General features: G+C 40.4%; 1 protein-coding gene across 2 annotated transcripts in view; it reads right to left on the bottom strand.

Moving 5' to 3' along the window:
- Positions 1 to 25,987, bottom strand: part of CERS6 (ceramide synthase 6) — a 325,839-nt gene that overhangs the window by 193,491 nt on the left and 106,361 nt on the right. The window lies entirely within an intron of this gene.

The following is a 25,987-nucleotide window of genomic DNA, read 5'->3' as shown; positions in this document are numbered from 1 at the left end:
GCTCGGAGCCTGGAGCCTGTTTCCGATTCTGTGTCTCCCTCTCTCTCTACCCCTCCCCCGTTCATGCTCTGTCTCTCTCTGTCCCAAAAATAAATAAAAAACGTTGAAAAAAAAAAATATTAAAATGGAAAATGTTTTCTATAAAATAGTAATAAAATACAAATCATCTTATTTATTTATTATTAACATTGTGTGACGTGGTTTCAAAGTCAAGCTAAAAATATGTTTAGATATTTAAATATATTTGTTAAAAAAATATTTAAACATACTTCCCAACTCCGTTTCATCAATGAGACAGATGCAAATTAAAACCACAACAAGCCTGGGAAATAATATGAAATGTGAAAATACTGTGTTGGTGAGAATGTGGAGCAAGATAAATTTCTGTCACTTCTAGCGGTGGTATAAATGTGTCCCAATCTCTTTAGAAAACAGATTAACATTAGCTGTAACTTTGAAGATATACATACACTTTATTTATTTATTTATTTATTTATTTATTTATTTATTTATTTATTTATTTTAGAGATGGGGGAGAGGGGAGACAGAGAGACAGAGAGAGAGGGAGAGAATCTTAAAACATCAGTGTGGAGCCTGACACAGGACTCTATCCCAAAGCCCTGGGATCATGACCTGAGCTGAAATCAAGAGTCAGACACTCAACCAGCTGAACCACCCAAGCACCCCACACATACACTTTTAATACAGGACCAAACACCTCAGTCTGACCGGGATAATCACTGTTTTCACTTAGTTTCCTGATGTCAAGTTTAGTATTTATTCCACACAAAAATGTCCCAGTTGGGGCATTAATTTATGGCTACTCTATCTATACCCAACTCCTCCTATTTACACAGTAGAGAAATTTATGACAGTCTCCCCAGATATGTATATACAAGAATATTCATAGCATTATTTCTTAGAATAGCTCCCAAACTGGAAATAGCCCAAATATCCAAAACTGGTAGAAGAGATAACTATACGGTGGTATGTTTATACCATGAAATACCATACTGTGGTGAAAATGAATGAACTACTGACAATTGCACATACACGGATCAGCATGGATAGGCCTTACAAGCAACTGAGCTAAAGAGGCAAGGCACAAAAGAAAACATACGGTATGATTCTACTATTAAGTTTAAAAATAGGGGGGCGCCTGGGTGGTTCAGTCGGTTAGGTATCCGATTTCAGCTCGGGTCATGATCTCAGTTCGTGAGCTCAAGCCCCACACTGGGCTGTGCTGACAGCTCAGAGCCTGGAGCCTGCTTCAGATTCTGCGTCTCCCTCTCTCTCTCTGCCCCTTTCCCGCTTGCACTTGGTCTCTCTCAAAAATAAATAAACATTAAAAAAAATTTTTTTTTCTAAGTTTAAAAATAGGCAACATGAAACCATGGTTGTTTTTTGTTTTTTTTTTTTTTGAATACACGTATAAATGGTTAAGACTGAAAGTAAAAGAAAATGAGTATCACAAAAGTGGTAATGGTATTTCTTTCTTGGAAAGAAAAGCAGTGTTGTGATCTGGAAGGGGTTCTTGGGGGGCCTCTAGGAGCAGCAGCCAGACAAGGATGTGAGGCAAGATATTCTAGGAAGAGGGAACAGCAAGTACAAAGGCCTGTAGTCAGGCATGGGCTTGGCATTCAGAGAGCACATCGATGTCACTGGAGCCTAGCTAGAGGAGATGAAGTCAGAGAGGTAGACAGCCAAGATCCAGAAGATGCAGAGCCTTGAAGGCCAGGGTGACTGGTTTAGATTTTTACTCTAGGGCAGAGGCAGGGAGACAGGCAGGGCTCTTACGGGAACGAAGGTGGGTACACCTGTGTCACAAGGAGCAGGGTGATGAGAGACCTCCCAGGAGAAGGCACCTGAGCTGCACTTGGAAGAAATGAAAAAGAGTTCAAAGCAGAGAAAAAAGGGGGAGGGAGGATGCTGGGACAGAATTTGTGAGAAAAAAAGTTGGGGGAAGGGGATGCTGGGACAGAATGTGCAGAGAACTCTCAGCAGTGACTTCTTACCAAAGCATCACAAGTAAGGATGGGGCTGAACAAGAAAAATTGGTAAGCCCCATGAACTTGAGGCCACAGGGAACTAATCAGGCCAGTTTCAAACCTTTGCAGGCCCTAGGTCTCTGATTTGGAGGCTCCACCTAAAGTATATTAAGCATATTATCTTGTACCAACATCCCATGTATTAATGTTTTGTCTGTGAAAGTTTTTAATAACATTTATGGCTTTCAGCTTAAGGAGATGGCAGAATGTATATCATAGTTGAAGCTGTATGATGGACACATGGGAATTCATTACAGTATTCTCTCTTCTTTGCTGCATATGTTAACATTTTAAAAATATTTATTTATTTCTGAGAGAGAGAGAGAGACAGAGAGACAGAGAAACAGAGAGAGACAGACAGAAAGGGAGAGAGAGAATCCCAAGCAGGCTCCACACTGCCAGCACAGAGCTTGATGCAGTACTCGATCTCATAAACTGTGAGATCATGACCTGAGCTGAAACCAGGAGTCAGATGCTTAACTGACTGAGCCACCCAGGCACCCAGCATAAAATAAAAAGTTAAAATTAACTGAAAGAATTATTTTTTCCTAGTGAGATTAAAACTTTATTATGTTTACACATAATTTTTATTTGAGTTGAGCTATTAGATGAGATCTTGCCAACATTAAATTAAACACTTAATAATATTAGGTAAAAAAGGATTTTATTTGAAATAATTACCAGAGGCATAGATTACTTGTTAAGTATCAAAAAAGTTATACTCATGGGATTTTATAAAAATGCATCCCTTACAGTTTTTGATTTGCTTATTTAATGGTCTTCCTAATGAATTCCTTATTTTTAAAGGAGTAAACTTGGATCTAAAACATGTAATGGGGATACAATGTTCACATAAAGAGAAAAACTGGGAAAGGAGAAAAACACATATAGCTTGCTTTTTTTTCTCCTCTCTTATTTATACGCAGATTTAGAAAACTGGCTGGCTAGCTGCAGGCATATCTGGATGTGTTTCTTAAAATTAAAAGCATAAATTAAATAAAAATATCTAATGCATCAAGTCATCCAAAGCTCAAGAGAAATCCATGTGGCAGCTTAAGAATCTTCAGCATGTGGTACAGAATTTCTTAGAACAGAAGGGAGTTTGGAATGGAACATCATCCAATTTAACAAGAATTTACTACCTCAGCAGCTCACAGGATAATGAACTAAAAGATACAATAGTGCTTTATTAAGATGGGGGCATTTTCCTTAAAGGTAACCACATGCAAAATAGGCTCCATGGGTCAGTTTTGTCCCCTCAGTATCTCCAAAGTTGCAGACCGACTGAAGGATGTAAGTGACTTGCTCTACCTCCCCTAGGAGATACCTCCTGTAGACAATGAATGTGGCAAGGATAAAGAATGAGTAAATGCTAATTGGTTGTCTTAGTCAGCTCTGGCTGTTCTAATAAAATACCACAGACTGGGAGGCTTAAACAACATTTATTTCTCACAGCTTTGGAGGCTGGGAAGCCCACAATCAAAGTAGCAACAGATTCAATCTTCATTCAAGACCCTCTTCCTCACTTGCAGATGGTCACCATCTAGCTGCGTGCTCATGTGGCTGGCCCCTTGGTGTGAGCACGAGAGAGAACTGTGGTGTCTCCTCCTCCTCTGATAAGGGCACCAATCCCATCACACAAGTACTATGCTCCATGACTGACTGCATCTAAATCTAATACTGCCAAATACCATCACATTGTGGAGTTGGGGCTTCAAAATATATATTTTGGAGGGACACAAACATTCAGTCCATAACATTTGCAGTCTGGTTTGATAAATGCCTGAGGCAATGCTCCAAATCTCTGCTTTTAGCTTAGTTTTCCGTTGAAGGAGCCATTCATTGCATTGTGAGGGCTCATCCCAACTCTAATCTCAACTTTCTGATTAGAGAGGATGACCACACTCTACTGACACCTCATTCGTAAAGAAGGCAATCTACTCATGCCCCTTACTGCCCTCACAGCCTGCCACCCCACACACAGATAAACATACTCCATGCAGAGAAATTAATAAATCTATTTCCAGACAATTATTTCAGATGTTTTCCTCTCTCAAGATTCTAGTATCTCCTCCTCCCTCCTTACTCTCTGCTGATTACCCTGTTTCTGTTTCACCAAGATGAAAGAAGCAATCTCTGGACTCACCAAAGCTCTCAACATGATTCTATCTGCCTGCATCTTGGTCCAGGGAGTCTGGCTTCTCCTGTTGCCATGGAGAACTGTCCACGCTCCCATCTAAGGCAATCAGTACACCTGCACTACATCCCTGCCACTGCTAAGAGCTCTTACCTCCCCCCTCTCACGTCTTTCATTTCTCCCTCTCTGCTGAAGCATCCACATACAAACATGCCATAATTGTTCCCTTCTTTAAAAAAATCTTTAACTTCACATTCCTCCTCCAATTATTACCCCCTTTCTCCAAACCACCCTCTTACAATAAACTTCTTGAGAGTCCCTATATTCCAATTTCTTTCCTCCCATTTTCTCTTGAGCCTTCTTAGATTGAGGTTTCACTGCCACCACCCCATCCAAACTGCTCTTGTCAAAGACACCAATGACATCTGTGACACCAATAACCACATCCAAGGGTCACTGTGCAGTCCTCAACTTACATGACCCATCGGCAATGTGTGACACAGGTGATAGCCTCCTCCTACCCGTGTGTCCCTCCTGCACAGTCCCTTTATCGGACACTTCCAACTTCGTCATCTCTAACACAAGCACAGTGCAAGGCTCAGTCCTCAGTCATCCTCTCCGCCTACCCTCACGCTCTTGCTGATCTCAGTCTCAGGGCTCTATGCACCCCCTCTCCAGAGACAATTGCCACATTTACAGCTGCAGCTTTGTCCCTGAACCCCCTATTTATACACCCAGCTGCCTATGGCACCCCTGCATGTAGACATCTAATAGATATCTCAAACTCGACGTGACTGATATTCAGATCCCAACTTTGTTCCCAGACCTGTTCCTTCCTCCCTCACCTACCTCAACTCAGCACATTGTAACTCCTTCCATCTAACTTCTCAGGCCAGAAACCTGAAGGTCACCCTTGAAACCTCACTTTCTCTCACACCAAACAACCAACCTCTCAGCAAATTCTGTTGACTCTATCTTCAAAGTAAATTCTGATCTGAAACTTAACAGAGAAGGAATATTAAAGCAAGTACAATATAATGTTAACAATTAGTGAATCTGGGTGATGTCTATACAGGATTTCTTTATACAATTCTTGAAACTTCTCTGTAAGTTTAAAATTATTTCAAACTAATGAAGTTAATGTGAAAGAAAAAGATTTAAGAAACATAACAAACAACTCTAATGAATGAATCTTGATTGGATTTTATCTGGAAAGAAATACAGATATAAAAGGCAACTCAGGGAAGACAACTGGGGAAATCTGAATACAAACTATGTATTAGTTTGGTACAATAATGGTATTCTGTTTATGTAAGAGAACAACCTGAGATTTTCTGGAGATTTATGCTGAAGCACAAAGTCTCATAGCATCTGTAATTTACTTTGAAGTGGTTCACCAAAAAAAAGCACAGGTAATGTAAATATGTCAAATGTTGATGAATATATGGGTGTTCACTAGTGTTCACCTAGTCACACTAGGGAGCACCTAGGTGACTCGGTCAATTGAACATCCGGATCTTCAGCTCAGGTCATAATCTCACGGCTCATGAGTTCAAGTCCCACATCAGGCTCCGCACTGACAGAGCAAAGCCTGCATGAGATTCAATCTCTCTCTCTCTCTCTCTCTCTCTCTCTGTCCCTCCCTTGCTTGTGCTCTCTTTCTCTCTCAAAATAAATAAATAAACTTAAAACAAAAATTCCAAACCTGAACTCTTCTCATTACTTCCACTTCCACTGCCACCATCTTGGTTTGAGTCACCTAGAACTCTCCCCTGGATTATTTCAGGAGCTTTCTGCCTGGTTTCCTGTGCCTGCTTTTACCTCCCTACAATCCAGTCTGAACAAATCAGCCAGTGTGAATCTGTTAGGAAGTTAATCAGACCACATTGCTCCTCAAAACCCTCCAGTGGGTTCTCTTCTCTGAGTAAAACACCAAGTCTTTCCAGGGGTCTACAGAGCTCTCCATAATCTGGCCACCCCCTTGCCTCACCTTCTACTTGTCACCCCTCACTTCCCCTCGACTGAAGACACCTGAGACCAGGTGCACTCCTCTTCAAGTGTCTGCAACTGCCCCCCCTCCTCTGCTGCCTGAGGTTTCCTCACCTCCTTCAGATCTTGGCTCAAACCCCACCTCCTCAGGAATGAGCTCGCTGACAGCGGAATTCTCCTCCCTAGTACTCTGAGCCAACCACTGCACTAAACACTTGACTGATTTGTCTACTCTCTCCTCCCCAGTGAAACATAAACTATGTCCCAATGGTTGAAAGGAGGGCCTGGCATACAGTAGGCACTCAAAATACAATTGAGCAAAACATGAAACAAAAACAAAGGTCATCAGCCCTAAAATATGTGTAAATCTGCTCTAAAAACATTTATTGGGCACCTTCTCTATGCAGGCATAATCCTAGATGCTGGGAATTCAAATAGAAGTAAGATGTTCTCTTTGCACTAAAGAACTTGATAGGCTAGCAGATAAAAAGAAATAGGAAAGCAGTGAACTCTTACTGTTATTATTAAAGGGATACACCAACATGGGAATTGTTGGTTTCTACTTAGGGAAAAAGAGGATGGGGTATATGACTCCTTCATAGAGTCAGTGAGACCACACAAGTTATAATGATCTCCGCTAGACACAAAGCACGGTGCCTGGCATAAATTTGTCACTTAATAAATGCCTAGAGTTTGCTGAATGAAGCTGAATGAAATCCTGATGGATGAGCAGATATCCATCAAGTGGAGAAGGCAGCGTGGGTGGGGGTAGGAGGTTTGTGGGCAGTGACGGCATGAGCAAAGGCAAAGGGACAGGAACAAGCATGGCACTAGCAGTACAAGCCATTTTTATAAATCCTCATGAAAGTCTCAGAAAATGTTAAAACTTGTTCAAGAAGTGAGTCCGTGCAGAGAAGGTGCTTATTTGCTTTGGTGGTAATTATAGTGTTACTACTAACGATCATTAGTACAACAGCTAACATTTACTAAAGCACGAGTGCCTTATACATGCAGGATGACACTATGACCCCAATTTCAATCTGCAGTACTATTCTGACTAGTTAAGTTTCAGGAAACTGAGTCTGATGCAAGTTGGTAAGGGCTGGCACCCTAGACTACTCTGCCCCTGGGCCTTGTGTGCCCTGACTTCTTTGCCTGAGATATAAACCTCCTAGTTCCACCACAAGGGCCTTATCCTGCTGTTCTAGACAAATAAGACTGTGGTTTCAAATTACACCCTACTTTAAAAGTCAGAAAGCTGGAAAGCCATGTTCTTACTCCAACCAGCAAGAAGCTTTTCTTTAAAGTAAATCAAGAATTAGAAATTAAAATGATGAGTTTGAGTTCCTTCAACAAAAGCCATCATATCACACCTACTAAATAATTACATCTCCAGATATTTGGGGATTTAACAGAAATAAAGCCTCTGATTAAGCACATGGTGGTAGTGTGGTACCCTAGGATATTAAGCAAACTCAGAATGATAGTATTTGACTAGGCAGGGGAATTCAATTCATTTTGCCAGCCTCTAGTACACAGAAATTCAAATTGATCTAAAGTAATTAATTTTCTTGAGTTCTTACAATGTAGTAGGCATATCCTAGGTGCTTTCTAAGAATTATTTTATTTAATTGTTATAAAAATTCTGTCAGGTTTTTAAGATTATTAGCCCTGTTTTACAGATAAGGAAATTCAGGTTTAGAGGGTGAAGTAAAGAGATACTGTCATTAATCCATCAAGGAAAGATGTCCTAATATCCATCCAGCATCCTGATACAGAACCCAGCATGTAGTAAAGGCTCCCAAAAAAAAAAAATGTTTATTGAACTACCTAAGTACTGGGAACACACAGAAATAGGAATACTTAAATTCATGAAGCAAGAAAAACTTTTAGATTTTAGAACACAAGAGGTTTAGCCAAGATTCATGTGAACCCTTCACAATTTAAGATAAAACAATATCGTATTTTGAATCAATCAAATTGAAATGATGCACACAGGTTCAAGTCCTATTTCAGAATTAAATAAGAACGAAAATCAAGTCGGACACATTTCCACAACTAAAATTCATAATGAGAGAGAAAACATTACATGAGAACTGCCACTTCAATGAGCAACAGAAGAAAAACAAGAGTATCCGCTGAAAAGTATACATATGAAGAACAACTTTGGAGGAAACTCTGTATTTGGCTACTTCTTGAAATCTGTATGGACATGTTAACTAGTGCTGCAGGTGCAGACCAGTGCTTCTCATACCTCACAAATCACAGCATGTACCACAGTGCCCACACGTTGAGAATTTCTTACTGCAAACAGTATCCCAATCTTCAAATCATTGGTTTGGACCTAATGTAATGTAGAAAGCGCGTACACTATTCCCACCCCTCCAGCCCTTCACCTATCCCAGTCCTCAGCCTCCCACCCACAGAGAAGAAAAAGGAGACAGAAAAGAAAGATCAGTGACGGCTCTGGATGAAAGCTAGTTGCACCAAATAACCTTATCTAGAGCACCAAATACAGTTCCCCATAAGTAAGGAATTTGCAGGCAAAGTGACTCTCCTAGCACCCAGAACAGTAATAAACACAGGGAAGCTTAATGGTATATGCTTCATCGTAGGAAGTTCTGGCAGAATCCCATTAAAAGGAGACCACTTGTTATTCCATGGATATCACCAGACAAATTTGTTCTTTTGAAAGATAAAAGATTCTATAAATAAAATTCAATATTTTATATACTTCAATTTTAATTCTGTCCCCAAATCCATCATAAATGCATTCATAAGATGCTGTTTACATTGGCCAATTCTTAGATTTATTTATCCCAACTTTGGTTTGCTAACCCACAAGTACTTATTACAGTCCAATGACTCAGCCCTGTCCCCAGGGAGAGCTGGATGCTCTGTAGCTCTTTTCTAAATTGTTGTGCCTTTTGCCCTCCTACACTCTGAATGCCAGAGAATAGCAGTTTTTTCCTTTTTACCTTAAATCCCCCAGCACCCAGCCCCAGCCACATAAAGTCCTCTGTAACCATTTGGGAAATTGAAGTGAATTAAGTCATGGGGCCCCATGATTTCTTTCTGGATTTTCTGAGACAATCTTGATTTCTAATACTCAATTGCTCCAAACCATAAAAGCACATTCATGCTTTTCTGACCGCATGTCCTAATTTGTTTTGCTTTTTTAATGTTGAACCTTGATAGCAGAGTGCTGAGTCAATGACATACTACCAGTTATCATGGGTCCCATACCCTGATTTTTTTCTCTGTAAAATACGATGCAGCCGATATAGCTAATAGTGAGGTGATAACGTAGTTTTCTTTCTTTTTTCCTTTGGATGTTTAATTTTTTGCAGGTTTGTATGGGAGGTGAGAAAGAAAAGGGAAGAAGTCATTATGCGGATTCTAAGCACTATATTATCCTCTTCAGAAAACAAGATAAAGGCAGGAAGATGGACTTCACAAGGAACACAGAAGGTGCCTGTTCAAGATCATCTCCATCACATATGTCTAATCAATGAGACTCATGTTCAATGAGCAAGTCTTTTTTCCAACAAAAAAATACAAGGGTTCAAACTGTGCCATACACATTGGTATAACACACTGGCAATAAACACCGATTCCATTCGCCAATGAACCAAACACTTAGTAAACATGAGATTTTTGTGAATGCAGGCAAAACAAGGACATTTTAGAACAGAAGGTCAGATGGCCTAGATGCGTAGACAGGAAGGTGTAGGAGAAGATGCCCAGGGCCTTCACTTGGCAATAGGGATGCTGCTGCCGGCCGGCTTCCCCTGTCCTATTCACCACTCGTGCTGACTGGAGTTCCCCAAGCCCACCTTGCTCTTCGGGCAAGTTCCATTGCCTGGAGCAGCTTTTGGAACCCTCCTTCTCTTTCTCGACCTGGACACTGTCATCATCCTTAAAAATCCAGCTGTATCACCTCCTCCAGAAGGCCCTTCCCACTTCCTCCCTCCCACCTTAATCTTCCCACGATTATTTGAAAGACATCAAACTTGAGCTTCTTCTTAATTACACTCAGTCCCTTAGTCCCTACAGGTTCAGTCCAGTCCCTAATCTAAATAATTGATTCATCCCGTAGACATTTACTGGGGTCTTACAAAGCACCGGGCATTGTGCTGACCTGTGGGGATGAAAAGATTTAGAATAAGAAGTGCCAGCAGTCAAGGCGCTGGACAGTTTAATAGCAGAGAGGAACGCAAATAGTGAAAATAACAAGTCTCCAAGTGTAGTGCTCTAGAAGAGAATAACTAAAAGTGCAATTGGTATGCCAAAGAGACAGCAAGAAAATTTAGTTCCAATCTTTCATAAATGGAGGGAGAAAGGAAAGGAAAGGAGACTGCCATATGCAAATAGAACACCAAGTGTCCCTTTCTGTATTTGCTCTGAATGTGATAACATGTTGTGTTCCTGAGCTTTTTCTAACAAGTCCCAGGTTTGGGCGAGCCTGGGTACAAATCCCAGCTGTCACTTTCTAGCCGAGTGGCACTCAATTACTCTACCTCTCCCTGCTTCCGTTTTTTCACGGCTAAGAAGGGCTTGTAACACCTAACATATTACAGAGGGTAGCTGTGAGGATTAATTGCAAAGGCCCCATTATGGTACCCGGAATATAACATAACGTTAGTAAACATCTTTCTCCCTGCCTGGGGTCTATGTCTCCTACCAGCACAGGTGTCCACTAACACCTGCAAGAAAACTAGTTATATAATCATACGTAAGATGAAAATATGCAATTTTATTCCACCTGGGGATAAGTACAGGAGTTATCAGAACGCTGAAGGATGAAGTGATATGTCTAAGACTTGTACACTACCCTTTAATGCCAATTCGGAGGCTAGTGATAACCTATGAATGAAGATGTGTGTGATGCTACACCAATGGTCTCACTCACACCATAAGCTCTGCAGCACAGTTCCATACCCTTCTACGTAGTTGAGCCCTAAGAGCAATATATAACCTCCCATCAGTTGGCAACTGCTGCAAGACAGGAGAGAGGCAAAATACGAAATATTGACCAAATTTTAAAGTGATTTTTCTAAAATACCTTAATTCTCTCAAAGCATGACAGCCCTACACACAATGCCAGCAGCTCAACTTGCATTTAAAATCAAAACAACTGGCCTTAGTTGCTTTTAGGTAAGTTTCCAATCTTGTAGAAGGCTCATTTATGAATTTAAATTTGGGAAGGCCTACAACCTCTAAGACCTTCTTCCCCAAAAGTCACTTGGAATCTGCCCAAATCTTCCAAAAGGGGGGACAGCCGCACCTCCCATTGCTTTGTCCAAGTGCCTACCCTCACTACCACATCCTACACACAAACACTTTCACCCCCTAATTAGTAGGTGCTGTATTCAAATCTCAGGAGTCATGTGCAATGTGCCAGGTTTTAAGACAGGTACAGTCAAATTAGAAATGGTCGAGGATTCTATGAAGTCCCCTGTCCACCCTTTGACAAGGGATGTGGCCCCCACAAGCTAATCACAGAAGGGTGAATAGCCAGGAGGAAGCAGAAAGCACCTGCCCCTGTAACAGCAGGAGGTGGGAGGGAGGGAGGGAAGGAGGCAGGGAGGCAGGGAGAAGGAAAAGAAGAACAGAAAAAGAGGGCAAGGTGGACTGGACTCCTGAGAGGAAGCAACAAAGCGCTTCCTCTTCAAACAATCTAAAATATGGTTCTCCCGGGGCGCCTGGGTGGCTCAGTTGGTTGAGCATCCGACTTCAGCTCAGGTCACTATCTCACAGTCTGTGAGTTCAAGCCCCATGTCGGGCTCTGTGCTGACAGCTCGGATCCTGGAGCCTACTTCGGCTTCTGTATCTCCCTCTCTCTCTGACCCTCCCCCGTTCATGCCCTTTCTCTCTCTGTCTCAAAAATAAACATTTAAAAAAAATTTTAATAGGGTTCTCCTGATGGCATATTAAGATAAAAGACCCAGAAAACCCCACAGCTAGAGCAGTAAGGAAAAGGCTCTAGAAAAGAGCCTCATCACTTAAGTATTACAGGTTATATCTCCCCATCTGAGGTACTGAACTACTTTATTAATATGCGGAATCAATTGCCCCTGTGAGTGCCACCAAGTCAGAAACTGTTGCTTACTCAACTTTGCAACCCCAGCTGAAAGAGAAACAAGCACTAAGAGATGCACATTAAACCCGCACCCTCTCATTTAATCCCCAGAATGACCCTATAAATAGGAGTTATTTCTCCTTTTCGAAAGAGGCACCTGGGACCAAGCAAAGGTAAATTACTCGATTAGGGTTAAATAGCTTGAGCCTGGACATGAACCAGCCACATTTAATTCCCAACCTCAAATTTGTTCAAGATCAACTGCCTCCACAGCCCCTTCACCTGCACATGGGAGGTAACCAATAAATATTACATTTAACAGCAAACTCTTACACCCAGAAGCCATGCCAACCTCCTAAGGCTGAGGGGACTGTCCCGGTCCTCGCAGAGGTGGGTTTACTAAAGCCAGCACCACTGAGCTCCAGGCTTTGTTCCTCTCTCCCCCCTGGCAGAGGCAAGCTGCGCCTTCCTCAGAATCACCTGGGCAAATTTTAAATCTCTGTGGTTCAAAGATATTCGCTGCGTGTTCTGACATTTCTCGTGCGGTGCTTCAAAAGCCTCGGCTTCTAGCAGCACAGCGGGCATCATTCCCTGCTGAAGTAGGACACCTTTTCTCATCCACTTCTGCCACATCGCTACACAGCAGCAAGCCAAAGGGTCTGACGCTCTGAACTCGGATGAATTTTGCATCTTTTTCTCGTGTGTAAGTAAAGCCCAAGCTGACGGTCCTGTGAATCCACATGATTCTGCCTTCTTGGAGTTCCATGGAATAAAAGAGCTTCATTCTAAATTAAGAACCTATTCTCCTTGCACCTTCTTGAAGCTCTCCTCCTAAAACAACAAACACTGGAGCTGCCTCTGCCGAATAACATGCCTACAGCTCTTGCATTGCATGGTTATGACAGATTACTAGCTATTTGCTCCTGCTCTCATTACACCAACTTGACAAACAACAGACAACACGATGGTGTTGATGGTAGCTAGCATTCACCCCCTTGTGCACAAGATGCCATTCCAAACACTTCATAGGTTAAGGCCTGTAGTCTTCCCAAGGACCCTATGAGTTGGGCACGGCTAACATGCCTGTTTCACAAATGAAGTAACTGAAGCTTAGGGTGGCCAAACGGCTCTCCCAAATATCCCACAGATTTTTCTGAGGTAACATTTGAAGTCAGACTGCCCGGCTCCAGAGCTCACCCACTGCACCCCTACCCTGTGCTATCACAGCAAGGCTGTAAGCCTGGTACTGATATGTTCCACTGTTTCGTAAGCATAATACAAATTTCTTACTGGCGTCTGTGTGATCTTATCTGCCAGAAACACTAGGTGAATGCAGAAATGTGCTCAGTGGACCCGAGCAGTGTCGGAATACACAAAACACACACCTACGGGCACACATACCCCTCTCAAACATCTCCGAGTTACCTCAGTCCACATTATGGGCCACATCCACCTGCTGTCATAACTTTCTCTCAAATTTCAGATCATCCTCCTTCTACCACTTCATAGTAATTTACGAACTATAAACTTCCAGCGCTCTTACGGGTGGAACTGCGTCCTCCCAAAGTTCCTACGCTGAAGCTCTAACACCCAACGCGACTATATTTGAAAATATGGCTCGTATGGAGGCAATTCAGGTTAAGTGAGGCTGTAAGAGTGGGGTCCTATTCCAACATGGATGGTGTCCTAAAAGAAGAGGAAGGGACACCGAGAATAAACATGCACAGAGGAAAGACCATGTGAGAACACAGGAAGAAGGTGGCCATATGCAAGCCAAGGAATGAAGCCTCAGGAGAAACCACCCCTAAGACACTTTGATCCTGGGCTGCCAGCCTCTAGCACTGTGAGAGATATACTTCTGTTGTGTAAGGCGCCCAGTATGTGGTATTTTATTATGGCAGCTCACCCAATACTTACCAACCCCAACTTCCAAGCAACCTTGAGGTCTTTTTCAAGGTAAAATACCATATGTATTATAGTCCTTATGTATTTCTTAACCACTTCACATGTATAAAACTGTGCTGTTTTTATTATTCCTATCTTTTTTTAAATGTCCCTGATGCAGTTTTTGAGTGTTGTGCCCTGACTCACTTTTCTCATAAGCCCCGTGTTGTGTTGTGTTGTTGTGTAATTCTGCACAGTGTGGCAATTTTTAGGAATGTGTGTACCATGTTACAGTGCAACTGACTGTACTACCACTAAGGGAATCACGACTTATGGATCCTAAAACATAATGTTCCTATAGCCTTCTTTAGGCACTTTGTTGAGGCAAGTTCTATAAAGATATCCCGAGAAGGGCAGGCACCACTCTTAGATACACAGCATGTATGTGTATCTGTGTGAACACATGTACAGAATATAATCCTGTGTAAGTAGTAAAAGTTAAAGTATTTATTTAGAATGTTTATTCCCCAAACTTTACAAACATCATGTGTACTTTTATATATCCTCTATAATCAAAGTTGATTATAATGATTTCATGATTTGGTTCTAAATCAGAAATAACTTTTGGGTCTTCTGGGTGGCTTGGTCAGTTAAGCATCTGACTTTATTTCAGCTCAGGTCATGATCTCATGGTCTATGAGTTTGAACCCTATGTCGGGCTCCAGACTGACAGTATAGAGCCTGCTTAGGATTCTCTCTCTCTCCCTCTGTCCCTCCCCCACTCATGCTTTCTCTCTCCCAAAATACATAAATAAACTTAAAAAAGAAATAACTTTTGAAACAGATTAAACAATAAAGATATGGCATATAGATTCAAAAATGGCAGACAAGAATTAAATAAGAATATTAGACCTTAATAAATTCAATGATTCCTCTGTATATTCTGTCCTTTTCATCTCTATCCAACTCCATATTGAATAAAATTCTTGGAAAAACTATCTACAGAGTCTTGAGAAATTTAGGGTTTAAAGAAAACTGACCAGCACTACTTAATATACAGGCACACTGACCAAAGTTTGGCCTGATACTTTTAGCAAAAATCTGCTTTCTTAATTAGCCAGTACACATAAATTAGAGGCCCAGCCATATGCCATCAAGGACTGTGGGAGGCCTAATCTACATGGAAAACCTGAGTTCACATGCCACAGATGGAAGGTTGGGAGTAGAAGGAAGGAAAAGCTTTCAAAAGCTTACCCAAGGCAAAAGAGCAGACTGTCTATGATACAGTTCATTAATCTTCAGAATTTTTGTAGTGGAAGTGATACTGTCTTCTGACTACTAACAACTTCAAAGAGGGCCTGATTGAGTTAAATGAAACTACAGAGCATCAAGGCACCATGTGCCAAGAATATTAAATGGGCATACTAATTACAGAACTGTTCTAATGATTCTATTATACGGCAAAACTGAGCAATGGATGACTGTGCCTTGTGCTATAAGACCACGTTCTCTTTCCTGAAACTCTGAAAGAACTGCTAATAGTACTATAATCTGAAAGAAGGGTTTAGTAAACTACAGCTTGCTTGCCAAGTCCAGTCCACCATCTGTTTTTGTACAACCCATGAGTTAATAACAGTTGTTTTTTTTTTAATTTTTTTTTACATTTATTCATTTTTGAGAGACAGAGAGAGCACAAGGAGGGGAGGGACAGAGAGAGAGGGAGACATAGAATGAGAAGCAGGCTCCAGGCTCTGAGCTGTCAGCACAGAGCCCAACGCGGGGCTCGAACTCATGAGCTGTGAGATCATGACCTGAGCCGAAGTCAGACGCCTAACCGACTGAGCCACCCAGGTGCCCCAATAACAGTTTTTAAGGGGTGCCTGAGTGGCTCAGTTGGTTGAGCATCAAGCTATTGATTTTGGCTCAAGTCATCTCACAGTTAGTGAGTTTCAGCCCCATATCAGGTTCTGCACTGACAGTGCAGGCCTGCTTGGGATTATCTCTCTCTCCCTCTCTCTGCCCCTCCTTTGCTCATGTGCTCCCTTTCTCTCTCTCCCTCTCCCACTCTCTCTGTCTCAAAAATAAGTAAGTAAACTTAAAAAAAGTTTTTAGAAAAAGCAGAGGAGAGAATAGGTGATATAGAAGATAAAACTATGCAAAATACTGAAGCTGAAAAAAACAGGGAGAGGAAATTATTACAGTTCAAGGGGAGACTTAGAGAACTTATGATTCCATAAAATGAAACTATATCCATATCATAGGAGTACCAAAAGAAGAAAAGGAAAAAGGGACAAAAGATTTATTTGAACAACTTACAGCTCAGAACTTCCCTAATCCGGGGAAGGAAACAGGCATTCAAGTCCAAGAGGCACAGAGAACTACCCTCAAAATCAACAAAAATAGGTCAAACACCATGACACACCACAGTGAAACTTGGAAAACACAAAGATAAAGAGAAAATTCTGAAAGTAGCTAGAGACAAGAGGTCCTTAACTTACAACGGTAGACACACAAGGTTAGTAGCAGATCTGTCCCCTAAAACTTGGCAGGCCAGAGGGGAGTGGCAGGAAATATTCAACGTCCTGAATGGGAAAAAGACACAGCCTTTATCCAGCAAGGTTGTCATCCAGAATAGAAGAAGAGATAGTTTCCCAGACAAACAAAACCTAAAGGAGTTCGTGACCACTAAACCAGCCCTGCAACAAATTCTAATGGGGACTCTCTGGGTGGAGGGGGGAAAAAAAAAGAAAAAGAAGACCAAAGCAACAAAGACTACAAAGTACTACAAAACATCTACTGGGAACACCAACACTACAGGTAATACATGGCACAAAATTCATATATTTCAATAATTATTCTAAATGTAAATGGACTAAATGTTCCAATCAAAACACAGGGCACCAAGATGAATAAAAAAAAATTCATCTAGATGCTGCCTACAAGAGACTCATTTTTGACCTAAAGACATCTGCAGATTGAACTTTAGGGGATGGAGAATCATCTATTATGCTAATGGACTTCAAAAGAAAGCCAAAATAGCCATACTTATATCAGACAAACTAGATTTTAAACCAAAGACTGTAACAAGAGATGAAGAAGGGCATTACATCATAATTAAGAGGACTGACTACCCACCAAGAAGATCTAACAATTGTAAATATTTATGCCCCCAATGTGGGGCACCCAAATATATAAATCAATTAATAACAGAATAAAGAAACTCACTGATAATAATACCATAATAATAGTGGACCTTAATACTCCACTTACAATGGACAGATCATCTAAGCAGAAAACCAGCAAGAAAACAATGGCTTTTAAAACATATGGGACCAGATGGACTTAATAGATATATTCGGAACATTTCATCCTAAAGCAGAAGAATACACATTCGTCTTGAGTGCACATAGAACATTCTCCAGATTATATGACATACTGGGTCACAAATCAGCCCTCAATAGGTACAAAAAGATCGAGATTATACCAATCATATTTTCAAATCACAATGCTAAGAAACATAAAATCAACCACAAGAAAAAATTTGGAAACCCCTTAAACCTCCTCATGGAGGTTAAAGAACATCCAACTAAAGAATGAATGAACTAGAAAATTAAAGAAGAGATTTTTAAAAATATATGGAAGCAAATGAAAATGAAAACACAACAGTCCAAGCCCTATGGAATGTAGCAAAGGCAGTCCTAAGAGGAAAATACGTTGCAATTCAGGCTTGTCTCAAGAACAAAGAAAAGCCCCAAATTCACAGCCTAACCTTACACCTAAAGGAGCCAGAAAAGGAGCACCAAATAAAGCCTATAGCCAGTAGAAGAAGGGATATAATAAAGATTAGAGCAGATTATTATTAAATAATAACAAAATAACAGAACAGATCAATGACACTAAATGCTGGTTCTTTGAAAGAATAAACAAAATTGATAAACCCCTAGCAGAACTTATCAAACAAAAAAGATAGAGGACCCACATAGATAAAAACACAAATGAAAGAGGAGAGAATACAACCAACACTGCAGAAATACAGTTATAAGAGAATACTATGAAAAATTATATGCCAACAAACTGGGCAATCTGGGAAGAAATAGACAAATTCCTAGAAACATAAACTACCAAAACTGAAACAAGAAGAACTAGAAAATTTGAACAGACCCACATAGCCAGCAAATAAATTTGGATCAATTATCAAAAATCTCCCAACAAACAAAAGTCCTGGGCCAGATGGCTTCCCAGGGGAATTCTACCAGACATTTAGAGATAACACCTATCGTTCCCAAAATGTTCCAAAAAACAGAAATGGAAGGAAATCTTCCAGATTCATTCTATGAAGTTAGCATCACCTTGATTCCAGACAGAGACCCCACTAAAAAGAATTATAGGCCAATATCCTTTATGAACCTGGATACAAAAATTCTCAACAAGATTCTAGCAAAATGAATTCAACAGTACATTACAAGAATTATTCACTATGATCAAGTGGGATTTATTCCTGGGCTGCAGGGCTGGTTCAATATTCACAAATCAATCAATGTAATACACCACATTAATAAAAGAAAAGGTAAGAACCATATGACTCTCTTAACAGGTACAGAAGAAGCTTCTGACAAAACACAGCATCCATTTTTAATAAAACCCCTCAACAAAGTAGGTACAGATAGAACATACCTCAACATCATAAAAGCTATATATGAAAGACCTACAGCTAATATCCTCAATGGGGAAAAACTGAGAGCTTTCCCCCTAAGGTCAGGAACACGACAGGGATGTCCATTCTCACCACTGTGCTCAACATAGTACTGGAAATCCTAGCCTCAGCCCTCAGACAACAAAAACAAATGAAAGGCATAGAAATCAGCAAGGAAGAAGTCAAACTTTCACTATTTGCAGATGGCATGATATTCTATAATTCAACCCAAAAAACTGCTAGAACTGATACATGAATTCAGCAAAGTTGCAGAATATAAAATCAACGTACAGAAATCAGTTCCATTTCTATATACCAATAATGGAGCAGCAGAAAGAGAAATCAAGGAATCAATCCCATTTACAATTGCACCAAAAACCGTAAGATACCTAGGAATAAACCTAACCAAAGAGATAAGAGATCTATACACTGAAAACTATAGAAAGCTTATGAAAGAAATTGAAGAAGACACAAAGAAATGGAGAAACATTCCATGTTCATGGATTGGAAGAACAAATATTGTTAAAATATGTAAAATACCCAAAGCAGTCTACATATTCAACGTAATTCCTATCAAAATAACACCAGCATTCTTCACAGAGCTACAACAAACAATTCTAAAATCTGTATGGAACCAGAAAACCTGAATAGCCAAAGTAATGTTGAAAAAGAAAACCAAAGCTAGAGACATCCCAATTCCAGACTTCAAGCTGTATTACAAGGCTATAACCATTAAGACGGTATGGTACTGGCACAAAAATAGACACATAGATCAATGGAACAGAATAGAGAACCCAGAAATGGACTCAAAAATGTATGACCAACTAATCTTCAACAAACCAGGAAAGAATATCCAATGGAAAAAAAGACGGTCTCTTAGCAAATGGTGCTAGAAAACTGTACAGCGACATGCAGAAAAATAAAACTGGACCACTTTCTTACGCCATACACAAAAATAAATTCAAAATGGATGAAAGACCTAAATGTGAGATAGGAAACCATCAAGATCCTACAGGAGAAAACTGGCAGCAACCTCCTTGACCTCAGCCACAGCAACTTCTTACTCAACACATCTCCAAAGGCAAGGGAAATAAAAGCAAAAATAAACCATTGGGGCTGCATCAAGATAAAAAGCTTCTGCACAGCAAAGGAAACAATCAGCAAAACTAAAAGGAAGCCTACAGGATGCGAGAAGATATTTGCAAATGATGTATCAGATAAAGGGTTAATATCCAAAATCTTTAAAGAACTTATCAAACTCAACACCCAAAAAATAAATAATCCAGTGAAGGAATGGGCAGAAGACATGAATAGACACTTTTCCCAAGAAGACATCCAGATGGCTAACAAACACATGAAAAGATGCTCAATATCACTTATCATCAGGGAAACACAAATCAAAACCACATTGAGATACCACCTCACACCTGTCAGAATGGCTAAAATTAACAACACAGGAAACAAAAGATGTTGGTAAGGATGCAGAAAAAGGGGAACCCTTTTGCACTGCTGGTGAGAATGCAAACTGGTGCAGCCACTCTGGAAAACAGTATGGAGGTTCCTCAAAAATTAAAAATAGAGGGGTGCCTGGGTGGCTCAGTTGGTTAAGGGTCCAACTCCTGATGTCGGCTCAGGTCATGATCTCACAGTTCATGAGTTCAAGCCCTGCGTCAGGCTCTGCACAGACAGTGCAGAGTCTGCTTGGGATTCTCTCTCTCCCCCTCTCTCTGCCCTTCTCCTGCTCATGCTAACTGTCTCTGTCTGTCTGTCTGTCTCTCTCTCTCATATAAATAAATACAACTTTTAAAACATTAAAAATAGAACTACCATATGATGCAGGAATTGCACTAGGAATTTATCCAAAGGATGCAAAAATGCTGATTTGAAGGGGTACGTGCACCCCAATGTTTATAGCTATATTGGCTATATCAACAACAGCCAAATTATGGAAAAAGCCCAATATCCACTGACTGATGAATGGGTAAAGAAGATGTGATGTATATATATATACACATATATATACATATATATATATCACATCTTCTATATATATATATCACATCTATATATATACATATATATGTATATGTGTGTGTATATATACATACATATATATGTATATGTATGTATATATATATACATATATATGTATATGTGTGTGTGTGTGTATATATATATATATATGTATACACATACATACCATGGAATACTACTCAACGATCAAAAAGAACAAAATCTTGCCATTTGTAACAACGTGGATGGAACTAGAGTGTATTATGCTCAGAAAGACAAACGTATAATTTCACTCATATGTGGAATTTAAGAAACACAACAGGTGAACATAGGGAAAGGGAAGTAAAAGTAACATAAAAACAGAGAGGGAGGCAAACCATAAGAGGCTCTTAAAGACAGAGAACAAACTGAGGGTTGCTGGAGGAGAGATGGGTGGGTTAAATGGGTTATGGGCATCAAGGAGGGCACTTGTTGGGATGAACACTGGGTGTTACATGTGAGTGATGAATCACTGGGTTCTATCCCTGAAACCAATACTACACTGTATGTTAACTAACTTGAATTTAAATTAAAAAAAAAAAACTGCATTAAAACAAACAAAGCACCACATCAGTCTTCAGGAGAACTTTGGTAGTAAATAACGCTCAAGTCATGATCTATTTGTGAAAATAATCAAAATGGAATTTTCTCTTAGGCAAAATTTTGTTCTTCACCACAGTGTGCAATATATGGAAGATTCTAAAGCAGTTTACAAATACTTGGTTGTGGTTTTTTTGTAAATAGGTGACTGTGTTATGACAACTTGATGAATATGTTCACATTTCCTCAGATCAAAGACTGATCTGAAATAAAGGGATATCTGACTCAGCTTGTTCCCTGTGTTGCCCTGTTCTCTTTTTTCCCTCAATTATTAGGTTCCACTTTCTTATTGTGGTCACAAGACAGCATTGCGAACTTGTTCAAGTAAAAAGATAGCAAAATCTGTGACCGAGTGGTAGCAGGAGGGTGATTTTGTAAACCACTCCTTTCTCATTGCTGACTTATCCTTAGTTCAATGAAATCACAAATTAAGATCATAGAGCTTTCTTTGCAGAAATAAAGTCACAGCTTCAAAAAGTTCCCAGATTTTGGCCTGCTTGCATCCAAGTATGGTAGCATCTGGGGGTAGTTTTAATCAACCTCAACTCTAAAATGAAATCCCTAAAGAAAAGACAATCGTGGGTCCTCAACTTACAACAAGGTTCCACCTGAGCAAACCTCAATCCACATAAATCAGAACTAATCTGTGAAATGTAATACTCCTTGCCCTACATCTTCATACTATCATATGGGAGATCTACCTGTCAGTATGAAGTCATTTGGAGACTGCTTAAATGAAAGCCATATATAATATTTATTCCCAGGCATGTGCTATTAAATATACTGCACAATATTTAAAAATGATGAACACTGATAGTGCACAAACGAGAGGGAAGCCATTTATTCTGAAAACACATCTCTGCCTCTTCCTGTCTCATGCTGCAGATATTTTTTTTATTGCCAATATTCTTTACTTTCCTATTATCCTGATGCAACTGTGGGAGGGGAGAGGTAAAACTTCAGTCACTGCAAAGCATGATCCCTCAGCTAAATGACTCCCATTTAGCAAGAGTTCCTCCGAAAATGTATCACAGGATATCTCATTTTTATAAATTCTTTACTTCCTCTTGAAAATCTCTATTTCAGTCGCCAATAAAGATTTAAACCCTTCGGGAAGAAATATTCATGAAAACTATCACAGCTGCGAATGACTGACATCAAGCATGAAGGAAAGAAATTCATGTCAATGTTTCAACACATTACTTGTTGAACAACTTCTACTCAGCTCATCTGCATGAAACAGGTATGCCAGAAGTCGGACATGCCAGCAGATGGTTACCAGCGTGGTTTGGCATGCATACTGCTGCCATTCCCCACCGCTGCAAGATGAAACACAATTCCCGCGAAAGGACTCTGTATTTTCTAAAATAGTAATTTAGATAGAACAGAAAAACTATAGAAACTTTACATTTCGGCCCTAAACCTTCAGGTCCCAAACCTGTGTTGGCTTGCTTGCTAATTTGATTTTTAGTATTTTGGAACAGCAGTCATCTCTTTTCAGAGATTAGTGCTTCTTAACCATGGATATGTGCCGTAAGTACTCAGGGCATTTCTTTCAAGATATCCATGTCCAGACCTCACCTAGGATGCCACACTGATTCAGACATCCTGGGGTGGGGGGCTGGGTATGTGTATTTACAAAAGCTCATCAGGTGATTATGCAGTGCACCCTTGGTTAGGAACAATTATTCCAGATCATTTTTTATATTGATGAGCAATAACTATAGCATACATTCGTGCATACAGTGACCAATATAATTCTGCTTTATTTGCCTCGCATTAGCTAAATGTTCCCCTTTGCCAGCCCATTCCTTCCTCTAATCTCTTTGAGATACAGTCTTGGAGCTTTCCAGAGTTTGATAATTTTCCTAGACAAATTTTAGGCTAAGTCAGTGTATAAAAGGCACTTTCCATTTGGGGAGGCAGCGTGCCAACTTAGATCAGTAAATCCTTCCAAAAAAATGCCACTTTAACTTACAGTCATTTAACCAATATTTATTCAGCAGTATATATGTGGTGATAAAGACTAAGAATGCAAGAAAAACAAGATGTGGTTCTCGTGCCCTCAAGGAGCAAGCATTATATACTGAGGGTAAAAATATACGGACAAGTTAAGTTAAATCACCACATAAGAAAGCATGTGATTCAATATTAAATTACTAGCACTTATAGTGAGGACTCTAAAATTCCAAAAAAGTCATGCTCATTCCAGACACTCAACAGTCATGCCACATTTCTGAGAGGGCCTCGGGTTTGAAGAATGGGTAGGGGATAGATGGGCAGGGCAGAGGAACATAGGTGTCCATGCCAGGAGCACAGCATAAACCATGGCAGGAATTGAACAAAGTATGGACAGTGAAAAGACAACCTTCTGGAAGGAAGGGGTCATTTGGGTGACTGATACCAAACACATGAAAATCAGAGTCTAGCTAACAGGCTAAGTAGCCTAATAATTTATCCAACAGTTGCAAAAAATATCAGGGTTTAAAGGCAGGAGAACATGGAAATAGTAGCATGTTCGGAATTTTTTTGTAGCAAAATATCTATGAGTGTGACATAAATAAGAAGGATAGCTATGAGAGCAATTAAGATCTGGGCCACAGCAGCGGCTTTACGAAGAACTAACGGAACCCAGCAAATGACTGGTTTGAGCTTCTAGCCTATAACGGAATGGAGGCATGCAAACAACAGGTGAAGGGAAGTCAGCGATGAAAGCAAGTCAGAGTTGCCAGCTGGGAGACAGCAGAACGATGCCTTGTCATTGGACACATGACTTTGGAAGAGGATGGCGAGAGAAAATTACTTCTGCACAGAGGATGGAAGGTAGAGTGGGGAAAATAAGAGGTTGAAGACTGACTCTGGAGAAGCTCACTCAAGAAAATGGAAAAATGCAGAATAAGTCACACAAACAGTTGCTCTTGGAAAGACCAGAGAATCTAGTGGCAATCCAGAGGTTAAGGAAGAAGAGAGTTTCAGAACAAAGTTCATCAGCACAGTCCTCTGCAACAGAGAAGTCAAAGGCCACCAGTACTGTCTCAGTTCTAATCCCAATAGCCCTGCCACGTGCCCTAGCCCACAGCTGATCTTTCTCCTCTAATCTTTACTTACTGATGGTCCATGCCAATTGTTTCGTGCACACGTCTATCTGCTCATTGTTTAATATCCCTGATGTGCATATACTCAGATATTTGTTATATCTCCTTGACACTAACTATTAAAATAAACCACTTGAGGAAAAAGATCATAATTGATACATTTAGGTACCATCTCTCCCCGCCAGTTGTGCCTTCACATTGCCATGCCTTTATCAATCATTTAGAAATATTTTTAGCTGATTCTAACTGCAGATAAAGGCCAGCTGAATTCAGGGAGAAGACATAGATACTGGCATAGTGTTGAGCTTTGCTCTTCAAAATGTGGTCCATGGACCAGTGGCATCACCTGGGAACTTGTTAAAAATGTACCCTCGGTTGCCATCAGACCGACTCAATGATAATCTGCACTTGAACAACATTCAATGACTGATTCCTATACATACTGGTATGGAAACTGGTGTAGAGTCAGTATAGTAGAGAAAGGACGAGTGTCGAGTTACCAAAGAAGTTAGCTGGAGGAGGGGAAGATGACACGTGAGTTTCAGCATGTGGTCCCGATGCCAAGACTCAGCTTCACCACTACTCAGACCCACAGCCCAAAGAAGGAACACAGGTCCTTCACATACGTGGTGGAGCCAGGCCAGGAAGCAATTCCAGCTTTTGATCAGGAGCCCAGATGCATAAATCCTTCTTCCATAAACTGCCACTCAGTTCAATTATAGGAAGGGCTTTGCAGATTGTATCTACTCGGTTGTTTTTCCATGTTTTATAAATATTCTGACCTCCTGAAGACCCTGTTTATGCTCCCCATATTTATCCAGCCCTAGGAATTTATGGTTATTATTCTGCCCCTCACTCACTTCTCCCAGAACATCAGGCTTCCCTCTGAGTTTTAGATTGTAATTGCTAAAATACTTTTTCGGCATAATTGAAAGCTAAACCTGAAAATGCAACTTTAACCCCAAACTGAAGGAGCCTGCAACAAAGGGAACAATGACAGCACTATTGTTCAAATGACCAGGTGTCAGGAAAAAAGCTCCCAAAGCACAGAGCTGTTAGACAAAGGCACAGTCACATCCCAAAGGATGAAGACCAAATGCACCAACCAGCTCGAGGCACAGTCCCTTCCCTTTGTTGGAAATGTGCTCAATGCTTCAGTATTTCCTTCTCTAACTTTCCTCTAGGTCAGTGCATTGAGTGTCACTATTTCAAAACAGCACTGTGCTAGTTCTCTATAGGTCTTTTATTATTCTTAACAGCTTTATTGATAATTTACACACCATAAAGTTCGCATTTCAGAAATGGAAGAGACCTTCATTCCACCCCCCACCTTCAAGCAATGCTTCATTAAATTCACCCAAGGAATATAATATAGTTATTTCTTAAATCTCCAGGAATATGGGACAT

This window comes from Panthera leo, chromosome C1 (assembly GCF_018350215.1).
Source record: "Panthera leo isolate Ple1 chromosome C1, P.leo_Ple1_pat1.1, whole genome shotgun sequence".
Lineage (NCBI taxonomy): Eukaryota > Metazoa > Chordata > Mammalia > Carnivora > Felidae > Panthera > Panthera leo.
This window is presented reverse-complemented; position numbering and strand designations above follow the sequence as displayed.